At 46.0% G+C, this 10,733-nt stretch overlaps 1 long non-coding RNA gene across 1 annotated transcript in view; it reads left to right on the plus strand.

Moving 5' to 3' along the window:
• Positions 1-10,733, plus strand: part of LOC135905258 (uncharacterized) — a 59,271-nt gene that overhangs the window by 7,641 nt on the left and 40,897 nt on the right. The gene's annotated exons all lie outside the window — the stretch shown is intronic.

Consider the following 10,733-nt stretch of genomic DNA (forward strand, 5'->3'; position numbering starts at 1 on the left):
AGAAGGGTTTGGGTGCGGCAAGTATTTCTCGACAGGGCCGTGGACGGCGATTTTCACAACCTTTTCGCCAAGCTCCGAATTTGTGACGCTGCCATGTTTCATAACATCATGCGCATGTCGCCCCAGCAGTTCCGCTTCCTTGAAAACCTAATGAGAGCACTCATCGAAATTCGGAGCACGCATCTGCGGGCATCGATTTCCTCGGTGGATAAACCAGATGAACTGAAAACAGTCTCGCAAGGCGCACTGCAAAAATTTTCACGAACACAGCCAATCGTGCGCACGGAATGGCGGAATGGCACTTCCCGCGCCTGGAGCTGTCTGCAGACGGGAGGACGGAAGTGTCGTCACCGGTTGTTGAAAGCCGAAAGCTTATCGGTCATTGGCTGTGTCGCAACGGTCGTAACATAACAGTCGTAAATGTTGCCGACCCTTTAACCCTCTCACCCACGATTTTTGCGAGAATTGCGCACGTTGGTACCTTTACGTTCGCAGTCTGAACTAGACGCATACGCTTGTTGCGCTTCCGCTTACGTATGTTATGAAAAATCGGCGCCTTACGAACGTAGTCTGAACATAGCATAAGCTGTTTATGGCCACAATCCCGGGATTCCTTCATGGCGTAACGTCAACAGAAAACGAACATCTCTTTGGCTCATACCCCCCCCCCCCCCCGCAATGCAATGCAATGCAATGCAATGCAATGCCTGCAAGCACTCAGCAAAGTGAAGCGAACGGCGCACACATTCTTTGGAATGACGTATACAACAGACATAACAGCATAAGTTTCAATAAAGAACAAGCTCAAAACAAGCATCCGAACCACACATCTGATTATGAGGCGCTCCTGCGCCTACATACAAGGCGAAGCACGTAGCGCTCCCCGCATACCTTTCCTGAGCTTCCGCGGCGGCGGCAGCTTGACTGTAGCATACGAAGCACGTTTTCGTAAATAATGTAACTACGCTTTCGTGCGTAAAAGAACCAGTCAAGGAAATGATTAGTGTTGTGAGAGTGCTATGGGAAGGCCACGTTATAGCGAGGACTCCTGAAGACCAGCGCGTATTGCATACGAGGAGCGGCGAATTCCTCTTCTCTCTGGTCCGTACTTTCTAGGTGCACGAAGTAGCGGTGCAAGTCAAGTCGCAGACTGTCGAAATGTCTTAGGCTAATGATTAGGTAAAGTGCATGTGAATGTCGTCACACGAGTCATTTCAGCCTACGTCGCAATGGGTAGTCGTTATAGTGGTCGTTGTTTACAGCTTCGCTGTCAAACCACCTTCACAGTGTGGATTGGAGGCCTTTTTTGCTTAACTACCTCGACTGAAAGTGCTCGAACGTATAATCTGAGCTTTCGTATCTGCCTATTGTCTTCATCACTACTATTAAATGTGGGTACCCTACCGGAGGTTTCCTATTGTTAATTTTTCTGTCTTTCCTTTCCTTCTATAGATGTCCCTTGCTTCATCTCTCGCAAATTGTAACTGATCGCAATAAAAACTTCATGTTTTCAAAAATTTCCCAGAGCTCCGTTGCCTAAGTTGACCCTCGGAACTACCTGCTCACTATGCTTAATACGTTGGGCTGCTGAGCATGAGGTCGCGGGATTGAATCTTGGCCACGGCGGCCGCATTTCGATGGGGGCGAAATGCGAAAACACCCGTATACTTAGATTTAGGCGCACGTTAAAGAACCCCAGGTGGTCGAAATTTCCGGAGTCCTCCACTACGGCGTGCCTCATAATCAGAAAGTCGTTTTGGCACGTAAAACCCCGCAATATTTGTATGCTTAATACAGCTGAAGCGCTAAGGGCTCTATTATTACATATTGCCCCGACGCTTTCTTAATGTTTTGTTTCTCTATTTCTCTCTTGAGAGAGCGAGAGAACGATTTTATTGAAAGAAAGTCGGAGAAGTCGGCCTGAGCTAGTGTGTTATAACCTGCTCCTTTGCACAGAAGTGAAGAAGAGGAAGAAAAAACGGTTTAATTGATGACAACAGATTAGATTAATGTAGATGTACGATCTTGCAGCACTGCTAATGGCACGGACTCACATCGATGATGTGGAAACGTTTCAGAACGTCGCTCAATGATAACTGACTGCATTTCTTATCAAGCGACAGTTGACGCAAGGGAGGGACCTTAAACATTTACCGGACATCGATAAGCACCTATAGAATAAATTGGTGGCCGGCACTCATTCCCCAGCGTCTGAAGGCACATTAAGTCCAAGCTGGTCGTAAGTGTTACAGCAGAGCTGCAATGAGCGACTGCGGTACTACAAGCACCTCTAGAGCAGACTTAGCTGCTGGCTTTTGGAAATCGTAAAGAACCACGCGCATAGAGTTGAATAGGCTTTTGAGCCTGCTCTGAATCACCTTTTTTGTTGTTAATTTCAGTCCCCGTGTTGGCTGAGAGCACCCCTAGGTTCGTGAAGTTGTTTATCTTCCTTGTGCAAAAGGTTCGGTGCAATGTGGCGCGGGGTCCGCAGGTACGAACGGCAGCAAAGGCCCTTCCACGTCCTAAGTGGCCGGTTGCGAAGATGGGCAGCCTTGCGCTATCGTATGTGGTGGAATTGAATTAGGAATATCATTTTGCCTTATAGAAAGCAGCGCCCGTGGTAGGAGAGAATGCTCGTCTGGAAGGGACAGTTCGCCTCTGTGAGCGTTCTACGAGCCATTTGATGTATCTGTCATGAACGGCGCCTACGGCAGCGTAGAGCCGTTGCGGCTTCTTTGTGCGCAGACTGGTCCTCAGTCATCCGCCAAGAATGCTCACTTTATTTTTTTTTTACTTCGGGCATAGTTTTCAGGTTGCCTCGAGGTTAGCGCAGAAGCTTGAACAGGTCACGGCGGCTTTCGTGGAACTCACCGCATCACTTGCAGGTTACATTGTTCTTGCATACTCTGCTGACATGGCACAGTCTCATACATCCGTGGCGCTATACTGTTTCGGCAGGTAAGGGCGTACTGAATGTCTTACGTGACCGATTTTCGCATGCAAAGGTAGGGTTTCCGACTGAAATACTAGTTTGATGCAACGGAATTGTACAAATCCATATATATTAATCATTGGTACTGACGACGACAAAAGTTTAGAGAAATCATCGTCCGTAATTGCCGGGTCCACATCAGAAGTAACACATGTCGTTGTTTCCCTGTAAACTAAGGAATTGTTTCCCGGAATTGTTTCGCGGTTGTTAGATCGCCTTAAGATTATTCAGTATAGTGGGTGTGTTGGCGTCGACATACTGTTCATTTAGACGTATATTAATTTTTTTTTACTTCGCCTGGGGCTACGTGCTCAAAATTCTCCGACAAGCTTTGACACTTCAGTGATTTATAAGTCGCCTATAGCTGAACAAGGTACAAGAGCGATCGTATAGTACTGTTTGCTACTCCCTTTTTTTTTTACTAAGTCCTCACTGGTGAAGTCCTGCGTAGCTTTTTCTTCAAGCGCTGGCATGACACCAGGGTAAAGTGATTGTTCAAGGCCATTTATTCTGTTGGTGAATCTTCGGAAGGCACAAGTGAGGTTGCGCCGGGGTCGAAATAGCCAACCAGGCACGAAAAGCGGTGACGTGGTCGTCCAAGGTCCATTCACTGGGTTGTCTATTGATCAGTTTCCCATCCTGGAAGAGATCATCTTCCGTTGCGCAGACCACCAACGTGAAGTGGACACAACCACCACAAAGAGGGACCAAGTCATACGCTCTGCAGTGAAGGCACTTCCTCCTCGTTTCTCATTTATCTACCTGCAAACGACAATTGTACGTCGTTGTGAGAAGCGGTATCAGCTCAACCTAAGTTACCATCTGGCCCCACCCCTGCGGCGAGCCCCTCGACTGCTTCCTTGAAGACTCAGTCACAGCCATGTCCGTCTCACTGTACCTGGTGTCCACAAAAAAGCAGACATATCGTCGCCGACACTCAAGAAGGTTACCCTAATCACTTTTCAACAGCGGTACAGCGAGTGCGCTCACATATATCACTGAAGGTTCGATCCTGTCCAACAGCCCTACCGCAACTTGTTACGTCTCAACACCGCAAAGGCATTAATTAGACGTTAGCCACTAGCAAACGCCCACGTCGATCAGCGCCTATCCAGACGTCAATATAGCGTGGGCACTGCCCGTTGACGGGTCCACAAAAGGCCACAGCCCCTATCACTACCTGAGAGCCTAAACTAAGAATGAAGGGGGGGGGGGGGATCCAATGCTACCGAACAACGACGGCGACCTTAGATGAGCGCTTAATTTGACGTCTGCCACGAGGCGAACCCCCACCCGTACATCAGCGCCTATTCAGACGTCAACGCCACGTGGTCACCGACTGTTGACGGGTCAACAAAAGGCCAGCACCCCCACCATTACCTGACAGCCTGAACTAAGGATGAAGGGGGGGGAGGGCTCATTCAATGCTACCGAACAACGGCGGCGACCTTGGAATCACAGGTTGCTATCCTGCCAGATATTCCCTACCACCGGGCTTCGGAGGCGGCGTTACTGCGGAGCGTTGCGAGCATGGGCGTGGTGTCGAAACGGATTCGACGATTGTGATTTGCTGCTGAACAGTCTTCAGATTCCTTAGTCGACTCGCCTAGGAACGACGACGGTACTAAAAACGGAGACTTTTCGTGCAGAGAGAAAGAGGGTCCTGATGTGAACTCTGAAGTTTAACTTGCTCCTGCATGGAGTGGGCTTCCGTGACTGCAGCCGTGTAACAAAGCCAATGAACCCTTTTTCCTTCATTCCTACAACCTGACGTAGCCGTCGATGGAATTGATGGATTCCTTGCCCTAACGGCACCCTAAGCTGCAACAAGCTGTTGTCATTCACTTAAAATATCGTCACCATACAACCAAGGTCGATCCAAATAGGTCGCGAAGCTTCGGGCGAAAAGCGGTTCAGTACAGATTGTCACCGACATCAGCATGGGGGGTTATGGGAGCAGCGATTGAAGCGCGACTATGTTTGGAGGGAACAAACATTGGGAAAGAAAAACGCGTTTTTTAATTCAAACGAGACACAGTTAGATTCATTCAACGAAAATAAAATTCCTAGTCAATCTTATATATTCGTGATGAGTTAAGAAAATACGTTTAATTTTATTGTTATTAATAAATGCATTTCTTTTCAGCGCCCATCGCTACAGGGGGCGTTGACGCCACTATCGCTCGCAGTGCAATGCACGTCTTGAAATGGACAGAAAGGCGCACTCGTATCACCTGTTGAAATACGCCCCCCTCACAATTTGTGCTTTCTTGCTTGTCGAAGTTTGTCTGAATTTGGTGACGCAGGTAGCTTCACTGCTTCTTAATCTGTTGAGTCAAAAGTAGTGAGTTACGACCGCCAGATAATTGTGTAGTTGTTTTCGTGCGACTGCGCTGGCCGACGGGCTTGGCATCCGACAATAGGATCAGCACTCTACACCTAAAGCTTTCGTCGGCCTCCAAAGAAAGTATGTTCCATATGTTCTGTGCAGGGATGCGATTTCGACAACCGTACGGCTGGCCTTTTCCTGCATCGCTTTCCACGCTGAAAGCTCGAAACGCCCATCAAGTCGAATGCGGGGCATTTGAATATATAGCTCCAAAGGAAGAACAGCAAAATAAATTTCGCGCCTTCGAAAACAAAATGACGTCACTTCTGCTTTTAACGGACATGGCGTTACGTTATTTTTTCTTCCGCCGGAAGTGTTCCCACCACATACAGATGGCGCTAAGCCCCATGAACCGGCGATGGACCGCCATGTTTTGAACGTATGGGCTCCTATGGAAGCTTCGCTACCAGGTATATTTACCTTGATACAACTTCCAAATCTCTCACTTGTCAACATCGACCGTTTCGCAACTTGTGGCCTTTCGTGTCGCACTGTCACTGACAGCGAAAAAGCGCACAAATGATCCATTTTCTGCGACTCGTAGAACCGCTGCAGTGTTCGCTATTGCGCTCTGCGCGAACTGTTGGTATTTGACATTTTATAAAAGATACGCCGCCTGATCGAGAAGAAACGCCAAGTCATTATTCAGTAGCTACCAAGTCATCGTTTGGTCAACGGCAATGAACCTGCGGGGGGAAATGCGCGATTAGCCCACGGAGAGGACTAGTATTTATCCATCCCACTTTCAAGTACGGACGCCGCAAGAAACCTTCATTTTGTACATGCGACTGCCCGGTATCTGACTGGAATAAGCCCCACTCCTCACATGTCCAATTGCATGCGCTGGACAGTACCGTAACGCTTAGTTTGCCATCCAGAGTGCCCGGAAGAAACGCGACACACTTGTGGTACACTGTGTGTATATGCATAATGTTCACAAATACTACGCCATCCTCAGAAGAATGGCCGACACCGCAGCGTGCGACCACTCCCGTAAAAAGGAAACAACTACTTGCATTCTGGGCCTGCACTTGCAGTATTCTGAGCAGCGGCGCTCATTAACCGCTGTGCTGAACAAGTTTGACGGCCGGCCTCCATCGGAAGTGATCGTTCTACGACACAAACGTGGCTCATGATCCCATCAGAGCACTGTGGAAGTATTATGAGTACTTCTGCCCAAGCCCTCGTTTGGCTTTGGCAGTCCCGCTTTTGTATAGTGCTATAGTATTCTAATAAAAACTATTGTCATTGTGCTTGCAGCAACCACCCGGTGTATGTGACCACCGATTAATTTTTCGTTTTGTTTTTAGTTTTCTTTCCCTATTTTGTTACCGTCTCTAGCCTGTTTTTCCGCTCTCAAGGCGTAGCAAGCCGGAAACTTGCTCCTAACTATGCCACCCCCCCCCCCCTTCCTTTCTTCTTTCTCTGCCCTCCGTTGCGCACAATTAAGGGCACAATTGCATAGTACACCCCCGGTGCACCAGGTGCAATTTAAAAAATGCCAAATGTGGAATCGTTAACTTCTGTTTGCGATAAACTCCGACGCGAAATTTTTGTTTTCGACGACAGCTTACTCGAGCAGGTGATGAGTGTACTATGTTTCGCAACTTCCCAACGGTTGTGTTTTTTAAGGTAATCTGCTGCGGCCGCCGCCGACGCCAGTGCTTCTGCTGCTGCTGCTCTGCTGATGCACTGATGCTGCTGTATTCGCTTTTGGAATCGTTCTGCTTAGCTGCGGCGATTCCTGCTCCAATTATTGACTGTAGTTAGCCACTAGAGCGTGAACTGAGAAAACACAAGACGTGAGAGGCGGAGCGATACAGGCCACTGTTTCGCTGCCACTAAGACGTTCGACAAATTGAAAACTGCCGGGTGACAAACACTTGTTTCTTTTTTTTTTCTTATTTCGCGGAGCTGGTTTGGGTTCAGCTCGGGAGTGAAAATCATAACGCTTAGAACTGGTTCCGAGCTTTCTAATCTGGGTCGTGTTTTCACTGTGTCCTTCGAGAATTAAATTACGCAGTGAATTCAGGTGCGAGGGAATCGGGTGCAGGTTAGGGGTTACGTTTTGGCAAATATTCGATAGCTTAATATGGGGATAGTTGGTAATTGCTAAACACTTATTTTCTCCCTGTTTAGAGGCGTTTTATACAGGGCCTCCGAGCTAACTTTAGCCAGAGTTTAAATATATGCGAATGCCACGTACCTGGGCAGAACCGAGGTAATGTTGTTTGCGTCGCTTGGAGGTTCCCAAATTATTTGTTCATTGCGCCTAATCAGATAATTAGCCCTAATTGTTTAACGGACTTCTCAAATGTTATAATTCATTGAAAAGTGTAATTGAGAAAATTGTTGAGCGGCATGAAATACTCCCGATACAGCTTCCTGTTGCTCAATACGTGTTTCATGAATGTTTTTTTCCGAGCGCAAAAGAAGCCCGCAAATACATGCAAAATTGCCGTACGAATGAACATTCGAGGCACTTTGCGCCCGTGTATTCGCCGGCTTCTTTCAAGCTCGGAAAAACACGTAAACAAGTAACCAAATAAATATTTAGGCGAAATGAAAAAAATAATAATTTGAGTATCTCCAAGCAACGGCAAACAACATTACCTTTGTTCTGCCCAGCTACATGGCATTTGCATATTTTTCAAGCTCTGGCTAAAGTTAGCTGGGACACCCTGTATAACGCCTAAAATGTTTCCTCAGTGTGTACTTGGTGCGTACTCCGTGTATACTGATATGATATAATATCTTTATTTGATAGCTTCGCAAAAATGAGTGAATGCTCGTTTTTCTTTCTTCATATTTTTCAGCGCTGTACCAAGCTCGTTGTACTGTGCTCGGTGAACTAATAGTGGCACCAAGTTTATATTCGACGAAAATATTGGAGAGATTATGTATGAAGTGCAGGTAAAGTTTCAAGTGCCTGAGTCACTTACGATTTTTGTAGGACATTACTTATGCAGACGCTCCCTAACGTTACGTGTGTGTTTTGCCAACTGCATAGAATGGTTGCTTGCTTCCCTGGGAGAAATACAAGTTGCGCCGATTTAAGTATTATTAATCATTGGCCACCCATCCTGGCTTACGTAATTATTGTAAGTAAAATACGGCTTTCGCAATATTATGGAAGAAATCCAAAGCTTTGCACAAGGAGGTCCCGATACAGTCTTGTCACTATGGGACCTCCTTCTGTATATTTAGATTTTTTATAACCTGTAATCTATAATGAAAGAATCAATTTCAATTTAAAAACATTTATACCCGTTGTTTTCCAGTGTCATGTCACCTAGCCTTTGTTTATTTCCTAATGAAACGCATGAAAAATTTCACTGGAGTTCGGGCTTTCAGGTGCAGGTTTCAAGGTCACACAAATCTGCTGCACATTATTTAATATCAGCGTTGGGCCATTACAATGTGATGATGATAATTTTTGTCACTGCGTGAGGACAAATGCATCGGGAGAGGGAAAAAAATTTCCCATCTAAAAAAAAATTGATATAGCGCTTTAAGGACTGACACTGCGCATGAAGGCGCCCACTTGGTTAAATTCGTGCAGATGTATCCGTGTTATCTAACACGAATACTTTGATGGCACAACCTGCATCTAGAAATGACGTTAGATTACATAGGTCAATCGTGGTAACAAACACGTTAGCAAGATGGGTTTCACATTACCTTGCGGTGATGCCGGTGCCCTGCTTTGAAACTAATTCATCGTTAACGCCGGCATTAACCAACGTCAGATGAAAAACAAGCGTTGCGACACAAAGTTGCGCTTTGGTCCTCGTGCACCGAAAGCAGCTGCTTTCAACACGACGGTATACGGATGATTATCGCGCTAGCACCTGGCCTGCCTTTCTCGTGTATATTAAGGTACCTTGCATAACGTTTCGCTTTTCCAAAGTTTACTTCTTGGGTCGTCGAGGAAATTGGGGATGACTAAGGTAATTCCAAGCAATCGGCTGGAACCGATCCACGGTAGCATCAAGAAAGGTTTGCATTGTTGTGATGTTGTGTTGTTTGCATTGGTTTGCATTGTGGTTTGCATTGTGGTTGTGGTTTGCATTGTGGCATTGGTTTGCATTGTGGGAAGGTTTGCATTGTTGTGATGATGTTGTGTTGCATTGTTGTGATAGTCGCACACAGTGTTCAAGTGCCTTCTTTTTCCCTTCCCCCCTTTTTTGGATTTGCCTTGCACTTTGTTGTATGTACACTGTTCCTTACAAATTGTTCTTTTTACTTGCATTCCTCTGCGGTTTTGCTATTTTTCTTTAGTGTATACGCTTTCGCAAGCACTCAGACTATGTGGTTGTTTCTCGGCATGGTAAGTAAATAAATCACTGTCAAATAGCGTTTACGTTGAGTTCATTTAGGCCAGTGTGGTCTGCGGTTTATGGTAGTCAATTGTGCTTTCGCTATACTCTAGGATGCACCGAAATACACGAGAAAAAAAAGAGCAATCATTGGAAAGGCGGAGAAGTCTACCAGACAAGCATGCAGTTTGTTACCATGCGCTGGAGTAGGCGAAATGGGATATAAAATGAGGAGAAAAGAGAGAATGTCTCCCCTGCTCACACATTATGGCATAGCTGTAATTTAAAACAAGTTTTAAATTACAGCTATGCATGTGTTCCACTACAAGTATGGCAATGTTTTGTTTGGTGTTGGTATGTTTATTCTTGTTTTTTTTCCTTCACGCATACTCTCCTTCCATATCCTATTCACGCTGATTATTCCCGCTAATATTAAAGTCAGTTTTTTTAAGGTTTGTGCCGTATTGAAGTCGTATTTCGTATCCATTTGCAGCTGCAAAACAGTTCGCCTATGCCAAAAAAGTTTGTTGAATTTCAGCGTTAGACTTGTACTAGTCCTGTCATTCATTGCTGACTGTGTAAATGTTGTGGTAAAACATGTTTAAACGTCTGAAAGCTCAAGCTACCAAATGTAGCGCGCATTTCTGATTTAACTTGCAATTCTGCCTTCAGTCCAGGAATCCTTTTTGAAGCACGCGACCTGCACCTTGAACGTGCACGCGACAGACGTTTACATTAATGACCCAAACTTTACCAAATGGCGAAACTAATTAGTTTATGCATTCACAAATGTAAGTGTATTCGCTTATGTCATGCAAGAACCTCCCGTAGTTAGTACACAGAGTGGAGAGAGAGAGAGAGAGAGAGAGCAGAAGCAAAGGCAGGGCTGTTAACCAAGGTATTGCCCAGTTTGGCTACCTACACGTGAGGAAGGTGGAAAGGAAGGAAAGAAAAATAGTAATTGTGTACGCATCTGCAGATGGATGTTCCCTCAGAAACGCTCTTCTAGTCCACTTGTCTTCAAAAATAGCAC

This window comes from Dermacentor albipictus, chromosome 3, assembly GCF_038994185.2.
Source record: "Dermacentor albipictus isolate Rhodes 1998 colony chromosome 3, USDA_Dalb.pri_finalv2, whole genome shotgun sequence".
NCBI classification, from domain to species: domain Eukaryota; kingdom Metazoa; phylum Arthropoda; class Arachnida; order Ixodida; family Ixodidae; genus Dermacentor; species Dermacentor albipictus.